Here is a 24,972-nt window from a genome sequence, read left to right as displayed (position 1 = left end):
ATGATGCTTTTAGATGGTTGCTATGGTGCTCTTCAGTTGAATAGCTGCTATGGTATTGCTACTAGATGTTTGCTACGTTTTTGCCAAAAAGCTTGGTGGTTGTTATGTTGTTGCTAGGCAGTTGCTACTGCAAGCTGGTTGTGATGGTGTTGCTACTTGGTTGCTATTGATTTGTTTAGTAGTTACTAGGTGGATGATAAGGTGTAGTTACACTGTAAAAAAATCCTTTTTGTTTCAACTTAAAAAAGTTAGTGTCCATGCTGCCTTAAAATTTTAAGTTAAGTAAAATTAGAAAGCCCAGTTGTTAAAACTTTGCATAAAGGTTACAAAGATTAAATTAATTAGTTAAGTGAAAACGTTTTTTTGTTGCTTGAACGTAAATTCTCGAGTTAAAGTAACTAGTTGACAATTTAATTCAAATAGAATTGTATTGTTGTATGAACTAGACATCAAATCAGTTCTACTAAAATTACTTAGTTTAACCAACTTTGTCCCCTTTTAATACCAATTGAATTCCTTTGTTCACTTAACATGATTTTGACTTCTTTCAAATAGAATTATGTAGTCAATGTAATGTGTCCACTATTTAGTTCTACTAAAATTACTTAGTTTAACCAGCTTTATCACTTTAATATCAATTGAATACCTTTGATCATTTAACATGATTTTTGACTCTCTTAATTCAATTCTCTAGCACAGACTTCCCTTTATCTGAAAACGTACCTAATTGACATAAGGTTTATACAACATCTTCCAAATAGTTTAACAATTTGTTACAAACACTATTTTATGTAAAGTTACTGATAGGAAAAAATAGCAATTCAACTACAACACTTTCAGAAGTTTAATAAACAAGGAAAAACAGCCTGCTCAGTCCAATCCAAAATAAATTATTAAATTATAAAACACAAATTGTAAGAAAGTTACTAGTTAAATTTAGCTAATGTACAAGTCATAAGCAGAATTTGGCAGAATACAGAGATTTTTCTAGCAGTGCTAATGACTAACAGTGTCACATACAATAAGTTGTACAACAGCACACAACTTCAGTAACTCAGTTGGGGAAAAAAACAGCCTATAACAGCTTATATGTGCTTGTGAAAAGTTTGATCCATTCTAGTTGAAAGCTAACAACTTTGAGCTGAGCAATATGACAATATTTCATTGTATAATCATAAAATTAGCAATAATACGCATCTGTGTATAATGTACATTTCATCAGTACTAAAAACACCCTGACCAATTGCACGTTTGATTACAGTTATAATTAGTCTAAGTGCAGCACATTGTTTAAGAATCTGCCAGTACTATGCATTTTTCTGATGGAAAATAATATTAATGCATTGCCAATTTAGAAAAATCAATTACCCCACCCACACTAGAAGGGTGAAGACTAACACATGCCTCCTATATAACATAGGTCAGACACTGGTTCTTTTTGAACTGTTTGAACAGCATCATTGGGTTACTAATTCACAAACATTGAGCGGGTGATTATATGGAGCTCTGTCCCCCCCCCCCCCCCCCAATCAGAGAGAGCAAGGCCGATTGTACTCTCTGAGGCTCTGTCTGCCAATGGTAAGCAGCATTACCCGGGACTGATCCACGGATTAGTAGCTGGACCATTGCAATCCCTGTAATAAAATATTTATCATACCACTCAGCCCTACTTTCACCTAAATTGGCTGAATTTTTTTTAACAAGTTGTGCAGCAGTGTAGAGCTAAAACTCTTTATCTGAAACAACAAAAATAATAACTAGAAGCATGTTTGCTCAAACAGGAACCATGAATACCAGAAATCAACTTACATAGTATCCTGAATACAGTCCAACAGACCTTGCAGAATAAACTCTTACATTATGGAACTTGGCAATTATACTTTGTTAAAGAAAAAAAGTAAATAAGTCAAGAGTGGCCAAATGAGATTGAATAATACATCTATTAGGACCTTAATTCTAACTAAATAAAATATTACAACACATAACCTAAATATAAGCTACGGGAGGTATGGATAGCTAAGAAAAATATGACCATTTAAAAAAAATAAAAAAATAAGCCTGTAAATTTCTCTATAATGAATCCCTTCAAACCACTCTGAACGACCTATTTACACCTGATCAATTCAATTATATAGAACTTTGCATGTAGTCTTTAACATTTCAGAAAAAAATATTATGCTCAGTTTAAGCACATGTATGTTTCAGATAAACACAGCACACTCTTGGGATATCCACTGACTGCTTTACCACCTACAGAGTTTTACACAAGAGTCTGTTTCTGAGTCCGTGAACCCTAGCAGAACACTGTTCACCTCCAATGTTCATTAAAACCTTCTGAATGACCTCGAAGGTGTAGCGCAGTTCCTTGGGGTAGTCAATATTAAGTGCGAATAACAGACCAACAAGCATAGCTACCGCATGGGGGAAGTCAGTAATGCCATTCAGGATGATCTGCTCTTCCAGTACCACTGAAAAGTCAATGACGTCCTCCTCTTCTTGTATCAGCAAGACACCAATACTTACTCCTTTTGCCATCTGCTCCTCACTCTCTGTAGTCTACAAGTGAGAAAAGAAAAATGATGAGTTAACTACTAAATTAGTGATGGACAATCAATCTAGCAGGCAGTAATTTTACACACACACACACACACACACAATTAAATAAATGTTTAAAAATAAGAATATCTTTGAAAAGTTACTTTGATTCAGTAATTCAGTTAAAAAGGTGAATCTCATATATAGATGTATTGCACACAGTGATCTATTTAAAGCGTTTATTCATTTTATTATTGATGATTATGGCTCACAGCCAACGAAACCCAAAAATCAGTGTATCAGAAAATTAGAATATTATATAAGACCAATTGGTACTTTCTGCAGTGTGGGCAATGTGCCAAGTCCTGCTGGAAAAATTTAATCTGCATCTCCATAAAAGTTGTCAGCAGATTTTCCAGGAAACACTGCACTGATTTTAGACTTGATAATAAAACACAGTGGATCAACACCAGCAGATGACATGCATCTCTAAACCAGCACTGATCATCAGTAAATTTTACATTTCATTTGTAAATCAAGGGAGCAGAGTCTGGAGGAAGAGTGGAGAGACACACAGTCCAAACTGCTCGAGGTCTAGTGTGAAGTTTCCACCAATCAGTGATGGTTTGGAGAGATATGCTAATCATCTGCTGGTGTTGATCCACTGGGATTTATTGTCAAGTCTTAAGTCAGTGCAGTTTTTTTTCCCACAAAATCTTACAGCACTTCATGCTTCCCTCTGCTGACAGCTTTTATGGAGATGCGGATTTCATCAAGTATCAATTGGTCTTATACAATATTCTAATTTTCTGATACACTGATGTTTGTAAGCCAAAATCATCAACAATAAAATAAATAAACGCTTAAAATAGACCACTCTGTGTGTAATACATCTATATAATATATGTGTTTCACACTTTAAACTGAATTACTGAAATAAAGTAACTCTTCAAAGATATTCTATTTTTTTGAGATGGCCCTGTATATGATGAACAAAAATCTATATAATTTGAGTGTAACTAACATTGTTACTAAGCATGCATTTGTCTGCATAAAAGATAATGATTAGATGCAAAATAAAAATAGAAAATTCCAGTCAAGCTTACCTCAGCAATCTTTAGAAGTTTGGATGGATCCTCCCTGAGAAAATGTGGCAGGCCTCTCAGAATGACTGCCCTTTTCTTTTGAACTGAATTCTGTTGAAGACAGCACACTCTTAAGACAAAGTGACAGTGCACATTGGTTTTCACCACAATCAAAACAATTAACATTGGGTATGTCCGAATACATTCTGATGCTAGAACGTTATGTATTCAAACAAAGAAAAATCTTTATGTACATACTACAAATAATCTAATCCAACAAGACCAAATGTATATCACTAAGTGTAACCTAAGTTTTCAGCTGGCATGGTCATTACTTTGTGTCCTGAGTTGCAGACATACTGGCCCCTCACAGGGCAAAGCACACAAGTCCACATAAAAAAAAGAGCTAAATAAAAGAGAATGTGTGGCAGATGAGTATGCATGGCATGTTCTGGCCTATACATTTCCACACTTGTACTCACATCATCATGAAGCAGAGACAGGAGGCTGCTAAGTGCTTGAATGCAGTGACTCTTGGCCCTAAACATCTGCAAGAATCTTTCCATATACTGATCCAGCCCAGAAACAAACGTGTCCCACAGGTCAGTGGAAGTTAGTCGAGCAAATTCAGCCTCAATCTACAAAACAAAGCAGAACTAACAAATTATTCATTGTTACCTAAATAATTATGGTTTATGTAATTGCAAAAATTTAACAATTTATCCATATGAAGCTAGTTCACACAAAAAAATATATTTTCAACATAGCATAGACTTACCTGTGTATCTGTGAACAAAGCTGGCCACTTGGCCTTCACTTCTGCCACAAGTGGTTGCTCTTCAACTATTTCTTTTCGTCGCAGAGGGAATGTGCTGGCCATCATGTCAGTAACTTTCTTCCAATCAACTTTCTTCTTCTTCATCTCTGCAACAATGGCTGCCCTCTCCTCTTCCAGCACATTCTGTGTTTTGCCTTCAGGAACATCCGGAAGAAAGTTGACTTCAGACTTTTTAGCTTTCTTGAGCTTCTGCTTTGGTCCTGAATTTCGGCGATTCACTGTTAGCTCTGAACATCCAGACACACGAAGCTTGTTGCGGTAATTTCCCATTTTAAACTTTAAACTGAACTTCCAGCAGTACCACCCCTTCACAGATCCAGGCTCTCTCAGGCAAGGATGTTTCTTAACAAGGCTCTGTGCAACAATGTCATACTGCTCTCGAGATGGGTATGCTGAGTATTTGTAAATTTCTTCAGCCAATTTTTCAAGTATCTCAGATTTAGTGTCTTTATTTGTAATCAGAAGGGTTCCATTCTCCTGGTAGGCTTCATTACCACGTTTAAGCTTCAATTCCACATCGTATGAGAATTTTGGAATCACAAAAGGGTCAGGCCATGGCCGACGGCAGGAAGGAGTGTCCTCCATGGAAGATGATGAGGGCGACGAGAGACTTGCCGTGTCCAACGTTGAGTCAGTCTGAGGGGACTCGGGGATTTGCTTGAGGATTACCTTTAAAGTGGCCTTCTCTTTTGGAAGTTCAGACAAGCTTGACAAGTTGCAGAACTCATTGCCAAAGTCTGGATCTTGAAATTGAACTACAAAGTCACCTCCCAATCCAAGCTTGCATTTCAAAAAAGAATAAAAGGAATCAAGAGTCTCTGGCTCACTGTCAGTTTGTATCTTCCTAATATCATCCTTGTTTATAATGATTCTTAGCAACATTTTGTACACTGGAATCTAGGGGAGAGGGAGGAGGGGAGAGAAGGAGAGAGAAAAAAAACTCACTATATTGCCTCATCACACTGTTTTGTTTCTCATTCACCAGCTCCTTGTTCAAAATTTCACATTCTACATTCAACAGTACACTACAGTGTCTTGGTTACATTAAAGGTGGAATTATTATCTTAAAGAAGCTGATGCATTACAAGCTATTTATATTTGTGCTATTATTTTTTAGCCCATATAAAGACACTAGCACTTAATAGACAATAGTATGTACTGTGGGGTCCAGACCATGGAAGAAAATGGTAAAGGGAGGATAATAAAGTATGCATAGAAATCAAATGACTCACTAATCATATAATGTCCTATATGTATAGTGAAGCTGATAAGTGGACAGTGAGTATAGAAACAAGGATGTGGTTATTATGTTCTGAATGGACAAAACAATAAAATTGTTTATGTCTTTTACACTTAAATGAGCAAGACATACAATTATACATGAACACCACAAAACAATTCTAAAAAATTGCAACATCTTATAACGTGGTAATGTAAAATTTATAACTATTTTGTATTTGACTAAATTTGGTGAAATTTACCTCAATGGAGCAGAAACCCTTTTGGAGAGATCAGAAGTCTGCCTTTCACCATATACGCTGACAGGGGGAAGTAGTCATTGAGCTCCTCTGGCTGGACTACAAGCAGCTTTGCAGAGTGGTTCTTGCAGACTTCATAGCATCTGAGGTGTTCCAGGTACCAAGCTGTATAAGGTTCCACAACAAAACAGGGCTTGTTTTCCACAAATAGCACATTAATCATTTTCCCAAAATTAGGAAGTCCACTTGTGCTTCCAGTGGATAAAAACATTCCTTGAGTGTACTTTGTCCCATGGATAAAGGCAGTTGTGGCAAGAGATACAGAAGTCAAACATCCAAATTTCCTTCTGATAGCATCTTTCACAAAGAGGTCCAAAATCTCAAATGAAACAGTTGAAACTTTTCCAACTTCCACTGTTGGTTTGAACATGTTAGGCATGTCCATGTGATATGCTAACATGAGCTGGTGCCTTGAAGCTAAAGTCACCAAAATGTTCTTGAAGTTATTAACATCCCGGACAACTTTCTTAAAGAAGCTGTGTTTGGCCTCAAATCTTATTGTCCAGAAGTCGAGCAGAGGACCAAAGCAGCGAATTAGATAGGGATAGTGTTCAAGAAAGTGGTGCTTTGGTTTTAGCTTAAACGTAGGAAAAGCTTCCTGTACAAGCTGCCGATGTTCAAAGATTTTGGCCTCAAGGTAGAACAGTTTTTCCTCAGTGAATGTAGATGAAGTTAAAATTTCCAGAATGTCTTTAAGATCCAAAATGACACCCCAAGCTTTGTCGTTCTCTGGTACTTTATCCCCAATTAGCAATGGCAGCAGTCTCAAAAGTGTCCAATTTTCATGCCCGTTCCCCCCAATTGTCCCCTTTAACGTGAATGCCTTTGGAATTGCTTGTGGTTTGTTTGTTTTGTCCAAAAACTTGTATGGGAAACGCTGAATGGCAGTATTCAGTTCCTCTAAAGTAAAATACTTCTTGCCAATCAATGTCTTTAAACACAAACACAGCTCCACAGGCACTATTCCCTCTAGCAAATCATGTAACAAGTCAGGTGGAAAGCCCGTTATGCAGTGAAAATAATTTAGTTCATTTAAAACACAGTCACCCTTAACTCCGTCAACAACTATGCTCTCGTGCTCTTTAAGGCTCTTAACAGCTTCATTGTGCAATATTTTTGTTCTTAGTGGAAAGCATCCAGTTCTTACTGATGTACTCTGAATATCACTGCGACTGGCTAAGCAGAATCTGCAAAATTTATCAACAGAGAATGACTCCTGAAAGCCAGCAAACGAATGTGCTCCTAAATTATCTGAAGACACATACAGGACTGTGCCTTTGACAAACGTACCTAGCCTATCAATGTAAAATCCTTTAGTTTCAAGTGTACAAAGCTCTTTAAGCAGTGGTTCAACTATTTGTGCATACCCAAATGTTTTCACATCATTACTATTGCTCAGCAAGGCAAGGTATATACTAGATAGGGCAGATCGGTATTTGGCAGGCAAATTAGCAATTACCCAATAAATAGCAGTTATTTTATGTTTCTTCCTTGAAGTTCCCAAAGGGTTGCAGATTTCAAATTCATCTATATACAATCCTAAAGAAATTGATAATTCTTCTTGAGAAATAATTGGATTCTCTTTAAAATACAGTCCATCATGAAAAGATCGGTACTGACCAGAGAGCGATGGTAGATTTGTTTCCTCTAAAACTTTGTCAATTACATCACACTTGTTCAACAATGCTGGCAACACACCTGAAATTGGAACATAAACAAATGTTTTGTTAAGTAAAGGATCTAACACATACTCAGTTGGCTCAATTACGTTGAATCTTTCCTTGTAAAACAACTGTCTTTTGTATTCAGTTCCCAGTGGTCCACTCTGTGACAGACAACTAAAAGGATTGGTTTCCTGTAAGCTTTCCTTTAACAACTTTAGTGTGGCCTCATCTATATTACAACTGAGCTCTGTAAAAATGTTTTCTGCAGTTTTTTTTGACAGGTCACCTGCTAAAATTCCAATTTCGTGAAGTTCATTGATTATTTCCTGGGTAGCTGATTTAGATACATGCAAGATGGCTTGCATTCGTAGAAGCAAAGATGCAAGTCTATTCCTAATTTTGTCACCAATGCTACCTCGCTCTTCTTCATCATCAGCAGCATCCTCATCATCATCAGACTGAAAATCAAAACTATCACGAACAGCTGACTCAGTGTTATTAGAAGAATACCCACCAGTGTCTAATAGGGGATCAGAGTTTTCACCATGTGGTGGGCCATAAAGAAGCTCTGCTTTAAAATTTTGTAAAAAATCCAAGGCATGATATCGACTTCTGTGAGAGGTAAAACTGGAATAAACTTTTGACTTAAAATTACAACCATTAAATGGGCAGGTGACAGTTTCCTTGTTTTTTAAATGAGTGTTAAGATGACAAAAGTATTGTTTATGATTTGCAAGTTGACTAAATGCACATAGCAGACATCTGACTCTAAAATTCACTTTTTCACCGTAGCAAAATCCATGTTGTCTCACATGTATTCCAAGAGCCTTGTGTGACTTAAAAGAGCACACACAGTAAATACAAGGAATCGGTACTCGTCCTCCGTAATGAGAGTGGCTTGATCTGTAATGTCCAAGTATTTTTCGACGATTGTTTGTGAAGTAAGTGCAAAGCTTACATTTCCACTTCATGCATTAACAGCACTCACACCCTCAGATCACAACCTAAAGGATAAAATAAAAGAATAACAATTAGGGTTGCAACAGGGAGAAATTAATTTAGGTACAAATTAAGGTACAATAATAACTAGATTGCAGTTCCTGCAGAAACTGCGAGTGTGATTGCAGTGCTGGCTGGTATCTGCTAAGGTGTTGCTAAGGTGTTGCTATGGTATCCGGGGTGGTTGCTAAGATGTTGCTAGGTGGTTGCTAAGCTGTTGCTAGGCGGTTGCTAAGGTGTTGCTATGGTATCTGGGGTGGTTGCTAAGGTGTTGCTAGGTGGTTACTAGGTGGTTGCGAAGGTGTTGCTAGGTGGTTGCTAAGGTGTTGCTAGGCGGTTGCTAAGGTGTTGCTATGGTATTTGGGGTGGTTGCTAAGGTGTTGCTAGGTGGTTGCTAGGTGGTTGCTAAGGTGTTGCTAGGCGGTTGCTAAGGTGTTGCTATGGTATCCGGGGTGGTTGCTAAGGTGTTGCTAGGTGGTTGCTAGGTGGTTGCTAGGGTGTTGCTAGGCGGTTGCTAAGGTGTTGCTATGGTATCCGGGGTGGTTGCTAAGGTGTTGCTAGGTGGTTGCTAGGTGGTTGCTAGGGTGTTGCTAGGCGGTTGCTAAGGTGTTGCTATGGTATCCGGGGTGGTTGCTAAGGTGTTGCTAGTTGGTTGCTAGGTGGTTGCTAAGGTGTTGCTAGGCGGTTGCTAAGGTGTTGCTATGGTATCCGGGGTGGTTGATAAGGTGTTGCTAGGTGGTTGCTAGGTGGTTGCTAAGGTGTTGCTAGGCGGTTGCTAAGGTGTTGCTATGGTATCCGGGGTGGTTGCTAGGGTGTTGCTAGGTGGTTGCTAGGTGGTTGCTAAGGTGTTGCTAGGCGGTTGCTAAGGTGTTGCTATGGTATCCGGGGTGGTTGCTAAGGTGTTGCTAGGTGGTTGCTAGGTGGTTGCTAAGGTGTTGCTAGGCGGTTGCTAAGGTGTTGCTATGGTATCTGGGGTGGTTGCTAAGGTGTTGCTAGGTGGTTGCTAGGTGGTTGCTAAGGTGTTGCTAGGCGGTTGCTAAGGTGTTGCTATGGTATCCGGGTTGGTTGCTAAGGTGTTGCTAGGTGGTTGCTAGGTGGTTGCTAAGGTGTTGCTAGGCGGTTGCTAAGGTGTTGCTATGGTATCCGGGGTGGTTGCTAAGGTGTTGCTAGGTGGTTGCTAGGGTGTTGCTAGGCGGTTGCTAAGGTGTTGCTATGGTATCCGGGGTGGTTGCTAAGGTGTTGCTAGGTGGTTGCTAGGTGGTTGCTAAGGTGTTGCTAGGCGGTTGCTAAGGTGTTGCTATGGTATCCGGGGTGGTTGCTAAGGTGTTGCTAGGTGGTTGCTAGGTGGTTGCTAAGGTGTTGCTAGGTGGTTGCTAAGGTGTTGCTATGGTATCTTGGGTGGTTGCTAAGGTGTTGCTAGGTGGTTGCTAGGTGGTTGCTAAGGTGTTGCTATGGTATCCGGGATGGTTGCTAAGGTGTTGCTAGGTGGTTGCTAGGTGGTTGCTAGGGTGTTGCTAGGCGGTTGCTAAGGTGTTGCTATGGTATCCGGTGTGGTTGCTAAGGTGTTGCTAGGCGGTTGCTAAGGTGTTGCTATGGTATCCAGGGTAGTTGCTATGGTGTTGCTAAGTGGTTGGTAGGTCACTCCTTAGCAGTTGCTAGATGGTTGCTAAGGTGTTGCTATGGTATCTGTGGTGGTTGCTATGGTGTTTCTAGGTGGTTGCTAGGTGATTTATATGCATAAATTAGATTAAATGGTGTTTGCACGTTGCTACGCAACGTGCAAATACATCAATCAGCTATGCACGGTAGGTTGCTCTGGCCGTTCGGGGGTGTCCAAACTTTTGACCCGTGGCTCCATTACACACAGTACTGGGGGGCCGGGGTGTCCAAACTTTTGACCCGTGGCTCCATTACACACAGTACTGGGGGGCCGGGGTGTCCAAACTTTTGACCTAATGCTGTTTTATCCCATAGCTGCTTCATACACTCAGTACTGGAGTTCTAGCTACCTGTCCTTCGATCTAGCTGCCGTCCTCCGATTGGCCCCATTCATTCCAATGGGGCCACTTCGTACGACATTCGTACGAAATCCGTACGTCGTAACTTTTCGTAACGCATATTTTCGGAAAGAGCTCAATAAGTTCTACAGGTCCTCAATTGGTTTCATCTTAGTATTTCAAAAATTGCGACGTCCACGGGCGTGCAAAGTTCTGCCAATTCATTTTCAATGGTCAAAAAAACGCGTACTTACGAAGTTTTTACGAAAAACGTAAGTCCGATCGGAAAGCTGTATACAAGCCCACCATTCCCGATATGGACGCACGTTTTCTCTTTTGAACGAAGTCGATATTTCGAAAACTGCGGCACTAGTTAACCGGACAAAAAACAGGTGGAATAATAATAATAACTAGATTGCAGTTCCTACAGAAACTGCGAGTGTGATTGCAGTGCTGGCTGGTATCTGCTATCGTGTTGCTAAGGTGTTGCTAAGTGGTTGCTAAGGTGTTGCTATCGTATCCAGGGTGGTTGCTAAGGTGTTGCTAAGTGGTTGCTAAGGTGTTGCTAAGTGGTTGCTAGGTGGTTGCTAAGGTGTTGCTAGGTGGTTGCTAAGGTGTTGCAATGGTATCCGGGGTGGTTGCTAAGGTGTTGCTAGGTGGTTGCTAGGCGGTTGCTAAGGTGTTGCTATGGTATCCGGGGTGGTTGCTAAGGTGTTGCTAGGTGGTTGCTAAGGTGTTGCTATGGTATATGGGATGGTTGCTAAGGTGTTGCTAGGTGGTTGCTAGGGTGTTGCTAGGCGGTTGCTAAGGTGTTGCTATGGTATCCGGGGTGGTTGCTAAGGTGTTGCTAGGTGGTTGCTAGGTGGTTGCTAAGGTGTTGCTAGGCGGTTGCTAAGGTGTTGCTATGGTATCCTGGGTGGTTGCTAAGGTGTTGCTAGGTGGTTGCTAGGTGGTTTCTAGGGTGTTGCTAGGCGGTTGCTAAGGTGTTGCTATGGTATCCGGGGTGGTTGCTAAGGTGTTGCTAGGTGGTTGCTAGGTGGTTGCTAGGGTGTTGCTAGGCGGTTGCTAAGGTGTTGCTATGGTATCCGGGGTGGTTGCTAAGGTGTTGCTAGGTGGTTGCTAGGTTGTTGCTAGGATGTTGCTAGGCGGTTGCTAAGGTGTTGCTATGGTATCCGGGGTGGTTGCTAAGGTGTTGCTAGGTGGTTGCTAAGGTGTTGCTATGGTATCCGGGGTGGTTGCTAAGGTGTTGCTAGGTGGTTGCTAGGTGGTTGCTAGGGTGTTGCTAGGCGGTTGCTAAGGTGTTGCTATGGTATCCGGGGTGGTTGCTAAGGTGTTGCTAGGTGGTTGCTAGGTGGTTGCTAGGGTGTTGCTAGGCGGTTGCTAAGGCGTTGCTATGGTATCCGGGGTGGTTGCTAAGGTGTTGCTAGGTGGTTGCTAGGTTGTTGCTAGGGTGTTGCTAGGCGGTTGCTAAGGTGTTGCTATGGTATCCGGGGAGGTTGCTAAGGTGTTGCTAGGTGGTTGCTAGGTGGTTGCTAAGGTGTTGCTAGGCGGTTGCTAAGGTGTTGCTATGGTATCTGTGGTGGTTGCTATGGTGTTTCTAGGTGGTTGCTAGGTGATTTATATGCATAAATTAGATTAAATGGTGTTTGCACGTTGCTACGCAACGTGCAAATACATCAATCAGCTATGCACGCTAGGTTGCTCTGGCCGTTCGGGGGTGTCCAAACTTTTGACCCGTGGCTCCATTACACACAGTACTGGGGGGCCGGGGTGTCCAAACTTTTGACCCATGGCTCCATTACACACAGTACTGGGGGGCCGGGGTGTCCAAACTTTTGACCTAATGCTGTTTTATCCCATAGCTGCTCCATTACACACAGTACTGGAGTTCTAGCTACCTGTCCTTCGATCTAGCTGCCGTCCTCCGATGGGCCCCATTCATTCCAATGGGGCCACTTCGTACGACAATCGTACGAAATCCGTACGTCGTAACTTTTCGTAACGCATATTTTCGGAAAGAGCTCAATAAGTTCTACAGGTCCTCAATTGGTTTCATCTTCGTATTTCAAAAATTGCGACGTCCACGGGCGTGCAAAGTTCTGCCCATTCATTTTCAATGGGCAAAAAAACGCGTACTTACGAAGTTTTTACGAAAAACGTAAGTCCGATCGGAAAGCTGTATACAAGCCCACCATTCCCGATATGGACGCACCTTTTCTCTTTTGAACGAAGTCGATATTTCGAAAACTGCGGCACTAGTTAACCGGACAAAAAACAGGTGGAATAATAATAATAACTAGATTGCAGTTCCTACAGAAACTGCGAGTGTGATTGCAGAGCTGGCTGGTATCTGCTATGGTGTTGCTAAGGTGTTGCTAAGTGGTTGCTAAGGTGTTGCTATCGTATCCAGGGTGGTTGCTAAGGTGTTGCTAAGTGGTTGCTAGGTGGTTGCTAAGGTGTTGCAATGGTATCCGGGGTGGTTGCTAAGGTGTTGCTAGATGGTTGCTAGGCGGTTGCTAAGGTGTTGCTATGGTATCCGGGGTGGTTGCTAAGGTGGTTGCTAAGGTGTTGCTATGGTATCCGGGGTGGTTGCTAAGGTGTTGCTAGGTGGTTGCTAGGGTGTTGCTAGGCGGTTGCTAAGGTGTTCCTATGGTATCCGGGGTGGTTGCTAAGGTGTTGCTAGGTGGTTGCTAGGGTGTTGCTAGGCGGTTGCTAAGGTGTTGCTATGGTATCCGGGGTGGTTGCTAAGGTGTTGCTAAGTGGTTGCTAGGTGGTTGCTAAGGTGTTGCTAGGCGGTTGCTAAGGTGTTGCTATGGTATCCGGGGTGGTTGCTAAGGTGTTGCTAGGTGGTTGCTAGGTGGTTGCTAGAGTGTTGCTAGGCGGTTGCTAAGGTGTTGCTATGGTATCCGGGGTGGTTGCTAAGGTGTTGCTAGGTGGTTGCTAGGTGGTTGCTAGGGTGTTGCTAGGCGGTTGCTAAGGTGTTGCTATGGTATCCGGGGTGGTTGCTAAGGTGTTGCTAGGTGGTTGCTAGGTGGTTGCTAGGGTGTTGCTAGGCGGTTGCTAAGGTGTTGCTATGGTATCCAGGGTGGTTGCTAAGGTGTTGCTAGGTGGTTGCTAGGTGGTTGCTAAGGTGTTGCTAGGCGGTTGCTAAGGTGTTGCTATGGTATCCGGGGTGGTTGCTAAGGTGTTGCTAGGTGGTTGCTAGGTGGTTGCTAGGGTGTTGCTAGGCGGTTGCTAAGGTGTTGCTATGGTATCCGGGGTGGTTGCTAAGGTGTTGCTAGGTGGTTGCTAGGCGGTTGCTAAGGTGTTGCTATGGTATCCGGGGTGGTTGCTAAGGTGTTGCTAAGTGGTTGCTATGCGGTTGCTAAGGTGTTGCTAGGCGGTTGCTAAGGTGTTGCTATGGTATCCGGGGAGGTTGCTAAGGTGTTGCTAGGTGGTTGCTAGGTGGTTGCTAAGGTGTTGTTAGGCGGTTGCTAAGGTGTTGCTATGGTATCTGTGGTGGTTGCTATGGTGTTTCTAGGTGGTTGCTAGGTGATTTATATGCATAAATTAGATTAAATGGTGTTTGCACGTTGCTACGCAACGTGCAAATACATCAATCAGCTATGCACGCTAGGTTGCTCTGGCCGTTCGGGGGTGTCCAAACTTTTGACCCGTGGCTCCAGTACACACAGTACTGGGGGGCCGGGGTGTCCAAACTTTTGACCCATGGCTCCATTACACACAGTACTGGGGGGCCGGGGTGTCCAAACTTTTGACCTAACGCTGAATTATCCCATAGCTGCTCCATTACACACAGTACTGGAGTTCTAGCTACCTGTCCTTCGATCTAGCTGCCGTCCTCCGATTGGCCCCATTCATTCCAATGGGGCCACTTCGTACGACATTCGTACGAAATCCGTACGTCGTAACTTTTCGTAACGCATATTTTCGGAAAGAGCTCAATAAGTTCTACAGGTCCTCAATTGGTTTCATCTTCGTATTTCAAAAATTGCGACGTCCACGGGCGTGCAAAGTTCTGCCCATTCATTTTCAATGGGCAAAAAAACGCGTACTTACGAAGTTTTTACGAAAAACGTAAGTCCGATCGGAAAGCTGTATACAAGCCCACCATTCCCGATAAGGACGCACGTTTTCTCTTTTGAACGAAGTCGATATTTCGAAAACTGCGGCACTAGTTAACCGGACAAAAAACAGGTGGAATAATAATAATAATAATAATAATAACTAGATTGCAGTTCCTACAGAAACTGCGAGTGTGATTGCAGTGCTGGCTGGTATCTGCTATGGTGTTGCTAAGGTGTTGCTATGGTATCCGGGGTGGTTGCTAAGGTGTTGCTAGGTGGTTGCTAGGTGGTTGCTAGGGTGTTGCTAGGCGGTTGCTAAGGTGTTGCTATGGTATCCGGGGTGGTTGCTAAGGTGTTGCTAGGTGGTTGCTAGGTGGTTGCTAGGCGGTTGCTAAGGTGTTGCTATGGTATCCGGGGTGGTTGCTAAGGTGTTGCTAGGTGGTTGCTAGGTGGTTGCTAGGGTGTTGCTAGGCGGTTGCTAAGGTGTTGCTATGGTATCCGGGGTGGTTGCTAAGGTGTTGCTAGGTGGTTGCTAGGTGGTTGCTAAGGTGTTGCTAGGCGGTTGCTAAGGTGTTGCTATGGTATGCGGGGTGGTTGCTAAGGTGTTGCTAGGTGGTTGCTAGGTGGTTGCTAAGGTGTTGCTAGGCGGTTGCTAAGGTGTTGCTATGGTATCTGGGGTGGTTGCTAAGGTGTTGCTAGGTGGTTGCTAGGTGGTTGCTAAGGTGTTGCTAGGCGGTTGCTAAGGTGTTGCTATGGTATCCGGGGTGGTTGCTAAGGTGTTGCTAGGTGGTTGCTAGGTGGTTGCTAAGGTGTTGCTAGGCGGTTGCTAAGGTGTTGCTATGGTATCCGGGGTGGTTGCTAAGGTGTTGCTAGGTGGTTGCTAGGGTGTTGCTAGGCGGTTGCTAAGGTGTTGCTATGGTATCCGGGGTGGTTGCTAAGGTGTTGCTAGGTGGTTGCTAGGTGGTTGCTAAGGTGTTGCTAGGTGGTTGCTAAGGTGTTGCTATGGTATCTTGGGTGGTTGCTAAGGTGTTGCTAGGTGGTTGCTAGGTGGTTGCTAAGGTGTTGCTATGGTATCCGGGATGGTTGCTAAGGTGTTGCTAGGTGGTTGCTAGGTGGTTGCTAGGGTGTTGCTAGGCGGTTGCTAAGGTGTTGCTATGGTATCCGGTGTGGTTGCTAAGGTGTTGCTAGGCGGTTGCTAAGGTGTTGCTATAGTATCCGGGGTGGTTGCTAAGGTGTTGCTAGGTGGTTGCTAGGTGGTTGCTAAGGTGTTGCTAGGCGGTTGCTAAGGTGTTGCTATGGTATCCGGGGTGGTTGCTAAGGTGTTGCTAGGTGGTTGCTAGGTGGTTGCTAAGGTGTTGCTAGGCGGTTGCTAAGGTGTTGCTATGGTATCCGGGGTGGTTGCTAAGGTGTTGCTAGGTGGTTGCTAGGTGGTTGCTAAGGTGTTGCTAGGCGGTTGCTAAGGTGTTGCTATGGTATCCGGGGTGGTTGCTAAGGTGTTGCTAGGTGGTTGCTAGGTGGTTGCTAGGGTGTTGCTAGGCGGTTGCTAAGGTGTTGCTATGGTATCCGGGGTGGTTGCTAAGGTGTTGCTAGGTGGTTGCTAGGTGGTTGCTAAGGTGTTGCTAGGCGGTTGCTAAGGTGTTGCTATGGTATCCGGGGTGGTTGCTAAGGTGTTGCTAGGTGGTTGCTAAGGTGTTGCTAGGCGGTTGCTAAGGTGTTGCTATGGTATCCGGGGTGGTTGCTAAGGTGTTGCTAGGTGGTTGCTAAGGTGTTGCTAGGTGGTTGCTAAGGTGTTGCTATGGTATCTGTGGTGGTTGCTATGGTGTTTCTAGGTGGTTGCTAGGTGATGTATATGCATAAATTAGATTAAATGGTGTTTGCACGTTGCTACGCAACGTGCAAATACATAAATCAGCTATGCACGCTAGGTTGCTCTGGCCGTTCGGGGGTGTCCAAACTTTTGACCCGTGGCTCCATTACACACAGTACTGGGGGGCCGGGGTGTCCAAACTTTTGACCCGTGGCTCCATTACACACAGTACTGGGGGGCCGGGGTGTCCAAACTTTTGACCTAATGCTGTTTTATCCCATAGCTGCTCCATTACACACAGTACTGTAGTTCTAGCTACCTGTCCTTCGATCTAGCTGCCGTCCTCCGATTGGCCCCATTCATTCCAATGGGGCCACTTCGTACGACATTCGTACGAAATCCGTACGTCGTAACTTTTCGTAACGCATATTTTCGGAAAGAGCTCAATAAGTTCTACAGGTCCTCAATTGGTTTCATCTTAGTATTTCAAAAATTGCGACGTCCACGGACGTGCAAAGTTCTGCCCATTCATTTTCTATGGGCAAAAAAACGCGTACTTACGAAGTTTTTACGAAAAACGTAAGTCCGATCGGAAAGCTGTATACAAGCCCACCATTCCCGATATGGACGCACGTTTTCTCTTTTGAACGAAGTCGATATTTCGAAAACTGCGGCACTAGTTAACCGGACAAAAAACAGGTGGAATAATAATAATAATAATAATAATAATAATAATAACTAGATTGCAGTTCCTGCAGAAACTGCGAGTGTGATTGCAGTGCTGGCTGGTGCTAAGGTGTTGCTAAGGTGTTGCTATGGTATCCGGGGTGGTTGCTAAGATGTTGCTAGGTGGTTGCTAAGGTGTTGCTAGGCGGTTGCTAAGGTGTTGCTATGGTATCTGGGGTGGTTGCTAAGGTGTTGCTAGGTGATTACTAGGTGGTTGCTAAGGTGTTGCTAGGCGGTTGCTAAGGTGTTGCTAGGCGGTTGCTAAGGTGTTGCTATGGTATTTGGGGTGGTTGCTAAGGTGTTGCTAGGTGGTTGCTAGGTGGTTGCTAGGTGGTTGCTAAGGTGTTGCTAGGCGGTTGCTAAGGTGTTGCTATGGTATCCGGGGTGGTTGCTAAGGTGTTGCTAGGTGGTTGCTAGGTGGTTGCTAGGGTGTTGCTAGGCGGTTGCTAAGGTGTTGCTATGGTATCCGGGGTGGTTGCTAAGGTGTTGCTAGGTGGTTGCTAGGTGGTTGCTAAGGTGTTGCTAGGCGGTTGCTAAGGTGTTGCTATGGTATCCAGGGTGGTTGCTAAGGTGTTGCTAGGTGGTTGCTAGGTGGTTGCTAGGGTGTTGCTAGGCGGTTGCTAAGGTGTTGCTATGGTATCCGGGGTGGTTGCTAAGGTGTTGTTAGGTGGTTGCTAGGTGGTTGCTAGGGTGTTGCTAGGCGGTTGCTAAGGTGTTGCTATGGTATCCGGGGTGGTTGCTAAGGTGTTGCTAGGTGGTTGCTAGGTGGTTGCTAGGGTGTTGCTAGGCGGTTGCTAAGGTGTTGCTATGGTATCCGGGGTGGTTGCTAAGGTGTTGCTAGGTGGTTGCTAGGTGGTTGCTATGGTGTTGCTAGGCGGTTGCTAAGGTGTTGCTATGGTATCCAGGGTGGTTGCTAAGGTGTTGCTAGATGGTTGCTAGGTGGTTGCTATGGTGTTGCTAGGCAGTTGCTAAGGTGTTGCTATGGTATCCAGGGTGGTTGCTTTGGTGTTGCTAAGTGGTTGGTAGGTCACTACTAAGCAGTTGCTTGGTGGTTGCTAAGGTGTTGCTATGGTATCCAGGGTGGTTGCTATGGTGTTTCTAAGTGGTTGCTAGGTGATGTATATGCATAAGTTTGATTAAATGGTGTTTGCACGTTGCTACGCAACGTGCAAATACATCAATCAGCTATGCACGCTAGGTTGCTCTGGCCGTTCGGGGGTGTCCAAACTTTTGACCCGTGGCTCCATTACACACAGTACTGGGGGGCCGGGGTGTCCAAACTTTTGACCCGTGGCTCCATTACACACAGTACTGGGGGGCCGGGGTGTCCAAACTTTTGACCTAATGCTGTTTTATCCCATAGCTGCTCCATTACACACAGTACTGGAGTTCTAGCTACCTGTCCTTCGATCTAGCTGCCGTCCTCCGATTGGCCCCATTCATTCCAATGGGGCCACTTCGTACGACAATCGTACGAAATCCGTACGACGTAACTTTTCGTAACGCATATTTTCGGAAAGAGCTCAATAAGTTCTACAGGTCCTCAATTGGTTTCATCTTCGTATTTCAAAAATTGCGACGTCCACGGGCGTGCAAAGTTCTGCCCATTCATTTTCAATGGTCAAAAAAACGCGTACTTACGAAGTTTTTACGAAAAACGTAAGTCCGATCGGAAAGCTGTATACAAGCCCACCATTCCCGATAAGGACGCACGTTTTCTCTTTTGAACGAAGTCGATATTTCGAAAACTGCGGCACTAGTTAACCGGACAAAAAACAGGTGGAATAATAAGAAGAAGAAGAAGAAGAAGAAGAAGAATAAGACTTAAGAAGATCAGTACTGTGATTGCATTACTGCAATCACACTAATAATAATAATAATAAGAATAAGACTTAAGAAGAACAATACTGTGATTGCATTACTGCAATCACACTAATAAGAAGAAGAAGAAGAAGAAGAATAAGACTTAAGAAGAACAATACTGTGATTGCATTACTGCAATCACACTAATAATAATAATAATAATAATAAGAATAAGACTTAAGAAGAACAATACTGTGATTGCATTACTGCAATCACACTAATTATTAGTATTACAATTACCCTACATTATCAACAATAATTATAACAATAAATACAAACTGCTACAACAATATCGAGTTATAAAATTAAATCATGTTTATGTTGAGGTAGATGTATATGAGGAAGTGTATAAAACTGTCCTATAAGTAATAGTATGAATACCACACTGTAAACGTGCTTATTATAATCATTATAGATTGAAGGATTTTAAGAGTTTTAGTTCAAGTTAGAATTTAACTCGGCAGGCGTTACCTACAACTCTTACCATTCAATAGGATCTTAACATTAAAAATGTTTTTTTACTGTATATCTGTTTTATCTGTGAAATAACTAGTTGTTGCAAATAAAGAGGATTATTTCTGACATGATTAGTATAGCAGAAAAGTCTCTTTCCAAATTTACTAACTAGATAGTGTTGCAGTCTTTAGTAACCTGTAGAAAGGGAAAAAGTGTAATAAGCCAGCTTTTCTTTAACAGGATTCTTGCACCATTTAAAAGACAAATTAATCATGCATTTTAAGACCTTTTAAGGCTTTAATAAATATAAATTAAGAACCCAAATCATAGCCATTATTACTTTGGGAGAAAATGCATTGTATTGGAAAACAAAACTTAAAAATCAAATCAATCAAATATTTTTTATGAATAGTTTTTATCAATGTTCATCATTATCTGAGTTGGCCACATTTTTAAAAATGTGGCTAAGTCATAAAAACTCACAAAAACAAGTTTTGCACAGCGTGCAGATTGTGATATGTACCCCCACTTGGGTGGGAAGACCCAGTGACATTTACCATGCACAAAAGAACTGCAGTTGTAAAATGCAGACTAATAATATTTATTTATTAAAGCCTTAGTCAAGACTTTTTTAGACATTCCAGTTAGCTAGCTGGCCGCAAAGCGTTCGTTTGTTAACATGTTAGCTAGCCCAACGCTAAAGTTCAGTAAGTTAGCTCTCCCCTAACCTTAGGTTTCTTCCCGGTAGCTTAGTTAACTCGCCCGTAAGGTCAGTATGTTAGCTAGATCTGCGCTAACCTTAGTTATACTCCTACGTAGCGTAGGAACCGCGGGAACCCTGTTAAACGAAGGCATTTGTTGAAACTGCTGATCTAGGTTAGCGCTGCGGCTAGACCTCCGACTCTGCATTTGTTTGCAACTTGTAAGGCGAGAACGTTCCTCGACTGATTTTTGCTAAATACACTGTCGATCCCACCAGGAGCCTTAATTTTGTTAAAAAAAGTCGAAAAAGCAACACGAAAAAAATGTCAGTGGTCGCCTACCTCAACATGTTTCCCTGAAGCTCTGCATTTTACCGGACTAACTTCAGTTAGTTAGCCTGTTGCGACCCTGAGTTAAATTAAAAAAACGTTCCTAACCCCATTTAAGTGTTTATACTGAACTACCCATCATATTTTCAGGGTAAATACTAGCCTGTTGCACTTTTTTTGAAGGTGAAATGTAGGTATTTCTGCCAGCCTCTCATTTTAGTATTCGGTTCCACCTTAAATAAGGTGCTGGCGCCAGAAAGGACTCACCATTTAAGGTGGAACGGCTAAAGAACTCAGGTCAGCTAATTATACCCTAATCTTAAAACATACATAGGTTAGCTAACATATGTCTAAATGTTTGATAGATACTTTTATTTAGAGGTATGCCTCTCTCTAGCTATGTAGCTAGCAGCTAACATGGTTATTAGCAAGCAACTAAGCTAACTAGTTAGCTACCGAAGGCCAGACAACAATTACTTTAGCTAACATTACATCTAGCCAGCCAGCAACGTGCCTTACATATTATCAGACACCTTAGGAGAACTATGAGAACATTATACCGGCTCAAACGCAATAAAAGCGTGAAGAGATTAAAAAAACTTACCCGAAAAGGTAAAATGCCCGCCAGATTCAACTCGCCAGATTTGAGAACTGTCTCCAGCATGAAATGGCGGACCTCACGGACGCCCTCTATCCTGAAGACACGCCCCCTGCGCTGACGTACCGCACGTTAAAAAAAGACGTTGAGGGCACCTGCGCGGTTTAAATTACTCTGGTGATTTCAGTTGACTTGAAAATCTAAGTTGAAAAAGCTTTTTATTTTTTAAGAAACAATAAACATGAAATAATGAGTTATCTCAACAAACTCCGCAATGTGTAGTCATATTAACAATACATTTTAAGTTCAGATAACTAAAGTGCAAGGTTATTTTTTACAGTGTAGGTGGTTGCTATGGTGCTGTTCAATGAAATGGTTGCTAAGTTGTTAAAAGTTGCTACTAGGTTGTTGCTACTGATTGTTTTAACAGTTGAAAGTTTGTTGTGATGGTGTTGCTAGGAGGTTGCTATAGATTTGTTTAGTAGTTACTAGGTGGGTAATATGGTTTTCTTAAGTGGATGCTATGGTGCTGTTCAATGAAATGGTTGCTATGGTGTTGCTATTAGATATTTTAAGTTCCTAAGTGGTTGCTACTGATTAGTGATTGCAATGTGGCTGTTATTGTGTTGCTAGGAGGTTGCAATTGATTTGTTTGGCAATTACCAGGTGTGTGATATTGTGTTGTTAGGTGGTTGCTATGGTGCTGTTCAATAGAATGGTTGCTATGGTATTGCTAATTGATTACTTGCTTAGTGGTTTCTACTGATTGTTGTACTGTTGTTTTTTAGTGGTTGCAAGTTGGTTGTGACGGTGTTGCTAGTTGGTGGGTGATAAGGTGTTGTTAGGTGGTTGCTATGGAATCACAGGTGCTCCCAATTGTATAAAAGGTGGATGCTGTGGTCTTGAAAAATTGATACTATGGTATGTAAAGTGGTGCTTTAAGGACTTAGGCAGGTGGTTGGTAGACGGATAGCAACAGAAGTGTTGCTATGTGGTTGCTATGGATTTTCAGTTTTTTGTTTTTTTTGCTATGGTGTTGCTTTGAGGTTGTTACTGCATACATTAGATTATTGTTTTGCAGTTGCTGTGATATTCCGGGTGGTTGCTATGGTGTTGCCAAGTGGTAGTACCTCATGAGATTGAATGGAATACTATTGAATTTTTGACTCCATTCATTTCTATTCCAAATATGCCTGGATTTTATAATCAGATCCTACAATTTGGAGTCTGGAAAACTGTTGGATGGTTTACCCACAATTCCTTGTGATCTAATTAAACCCAGTAGACTCAGTTTTCCCCACCCAGAGAGTAAGTGAGCACAGTTCTGCTGTCTTGGGCTCCTGGATGGCTGTGACATCACCAGGGATGAAACCTGGGATCTCCAGATAATAGGGGCCAGCGTTTAGACGATACAGCCGCTCTGGGGACTCGGGGACCCCTTTTTCTAATGGTTTGACCCTTTAAAGCATCCGTAGTTCCAGAAGCTCACGCTCTATATGTTGCGATGACAAGAATCCAGGGCTAAATCTCAAGTGGCTCCTTAATCCCTATGTAGTGCAGCAGTATAAAAGCCATAAAATAGGAGCTTCTGCACCAGCTTCTCCAATAGCAAGCTGTTTAAAGTAGATTTCATACAAATAATTCTCCAGTTTTAGTCAGCATTTGGATATAATCTAAATAATATTTAGGAAGTAAGTACTGCCTTAATTTTCCCCAAAACAGTAAGCTTTATGTATAAAATCAGAAGTACAGTGTTATAAAGAAGTGTCGGTAAAGTTTCTCCAGCACCAAGGGTGGATGCTATGATGTTGCTAAGCAATAGCTAGGTGTTTGCTAAGTTGTGGCTGTGCTGTTTTTCATGGTGTTGCTAAGTGGTCGCTATGGTGTCCATGGTGGTTACTAATGTGTTGCTACGTGTTTGCTAGGTGTTTACGAAGGCGTTGCTATGGTATCTGTGTTGGTTGCTATGTAGTTTCTTTGTGCTTTGCAATGCACAACCATGATAAAATAAATAAAAAGGCTAAAAGTTAAAACAGGAAAATAAAATAAATAAGAGGATAGAAAAAACGTAAAAATGTTGTAATGGTACAAACAGATCAGATGCAGCAGTGCTGCTGGATTTTTTAAACACTGGGTATACTTTTATCTAGCTAAAAAACACTTCTAACGGTGGTGTACACTTTTTTTTACATAATATTTAGTGCAGAAACTAGTTTCACCAGACAATTTAGAGAGTTTTCTGACACATCAGGCACAAAAAGTACAAACACACAAGCTATTTTTCATATTATAACTTTCTAACATTGCTAATTGTTGTTTTTTCTTTACTGACCTGGTAAAAGCTACATGGTAGTGGTTGCTGCGGTACCCTATGCGATTGCCATGGTGTTGTCAAGTGTTTGTAATTAGAAATCTAATTCTGAGTCTCTGAATTTATTAGTGGAGCTTAATCAAGCAGTTTCAGAAAGTATAAACACCCCAACTACCATGTGAAAGACATATTAATTAATGTTTTTTTTTTTTTTCCTAATTCTCTAGTTTTAGTCAGCATTTGGATATGATCTCAATACTATTCAGAATGTAAGTATTGTAATAAAATCCTTTATTTAGACAGTTTTCAGGAGAGAAATTTGTAAAAAAAAAATTCAAGAATTACGTACAGTTGTGTTTACTTAGGTGCTTCCCCTAAGAACAGGGGTGTGGCCATGTTTTTCTTATAAATCAGCTAAAGTTAAGCGAAAGTGAAGTAAACAAAGCTATACGCCAGGTCCTGGCCTTGTCTCATGTCTCTGTGTGTTTTCCCCACGTGATCTATGCTCCTTTGTGTCTCCTGTCTCAGTAGTTTTCCACCATGTGTCTCATTTGTAGCTCCGCCCCTTCCCCAGGTGTTTCCAATTCTAGTGTGTTTCCTGTTCATATAAACAGATCCCCTGTGCCACTTTGTCTTCGTCGGTCTTTGCACTAACCCCTGTTGTTTGTCTCTCCGTGTCTCTTTGTTATTACAGCCTTAGCCCTAGCCCTAGTTCCATGTTTATATCTTCTTGTTTATTTCTAGTTCCCTGTTATTTTCCTTTGTTTTCTCCTTGCCCTGTTTAGTTTATTTATTCTTGTCTAGTTTAGTTATTCCCTGTCTAGTTTAGCTTCTTGTTGTTTTCCTTGTATATATCCCCGCCCTGTTTAGTTTTGTTTTATCCTCGGTTATTCCTGTTAGTTTCTAGTCTCTCGTTTATTCCTTGTTTATGTTCTTAGCTCTGTGTAGTTCTTCATCTATTAGCCTCCCTCTTTGTTTATTATAATTATCTCTTGTTGTCTCTTTGTTTATCTTTGTTATTTATTTATTTATTAAATTATTCGTTTCGCCCTTACCTGCTCTTGCATCCTCTTTCCTCGTCTCCTCGCCTGGGTCATTCCTGACACTATACTTAAAGGTGTTTTCCTGCGTAGTCTAGTTAAATCATTTTAATAAATGGGAAATGCTTTTATACAAGCTATTATTATTTCCTTATAATGAATAAATATAAATGTTTCACTGAGCTTCATTATATTGTCTACTGAGCAGCTTTTCCAATTAAATTATGTGCTAATATTTTAAAAACCCACCAGAGACCCCAACAATCTCTGCAGCCTTTCTCCAGACTGGATTACGCTGATCAGAGTCGCTGTAAATCAGCAGGGATTGATCATAAAGGACAGGAAAGCCTGAAACTTCTCTTCCATGCTTCTCTGGAATGCTTGAAAGCGGAACTAAAATGTTTTTTATACACTGCG

General features: G+C 42.1%; 1 long non-coding RNA gene across 2 annotated transcripts; it reads right to left on the bottom strand.

The window, feature by feature from the left end:
• Positions 1-4,577: 4,577 nt before the first annotated feature.
• On the bottom strand, positions 4,578-21,550 carry LOC125782372 (uncharacterized). 2 transcript variants are annotated; one of them, XR_007425014.1, is made up of 5 exons: positions 21,211-21,550; positions 8,619-8,664; positions 7,617-7,694; positions 5,940-6,101; positions 4,578-5,355 (listed from the first exon to the last, which is right to left on the bottom strand). It is a non-coding gene; the product is annotated as an uncharacterized LOC125782372 (long non-coding RNA). The 2 variants fall into 2 exon arrangements; XR_007425012.1 differs by lacking the exons at positions 8,619-8,664; positions 21,211-21,550 and having other exon boundaries at positions 7,617-8,510.
• Positions 21,551-24,972: the final 3,422 nt, after the last annotated feature.

Source organism: Astyanax mexicanus, chromosome 1, assembly GCF_023375975.1.
Source record: "Astyanax mexicanus isolate ESR-SI-001 chromosome 1, AstMex3_surface, whole genome shotgun sequence".
Taxonomy (NCBI): domain Eukaryota; kingdom Metazoa; phylum Chordata; class Actinopteri; order Characiformes; family Acestrorhamphidae; genus Astyanax; species Astyanax mexicanus.
The sequence above is the reverse complement of the archived record's forward strand: the minus strand, read 5'-3'. Positions and strand labels throughout refer to the sequence as shown.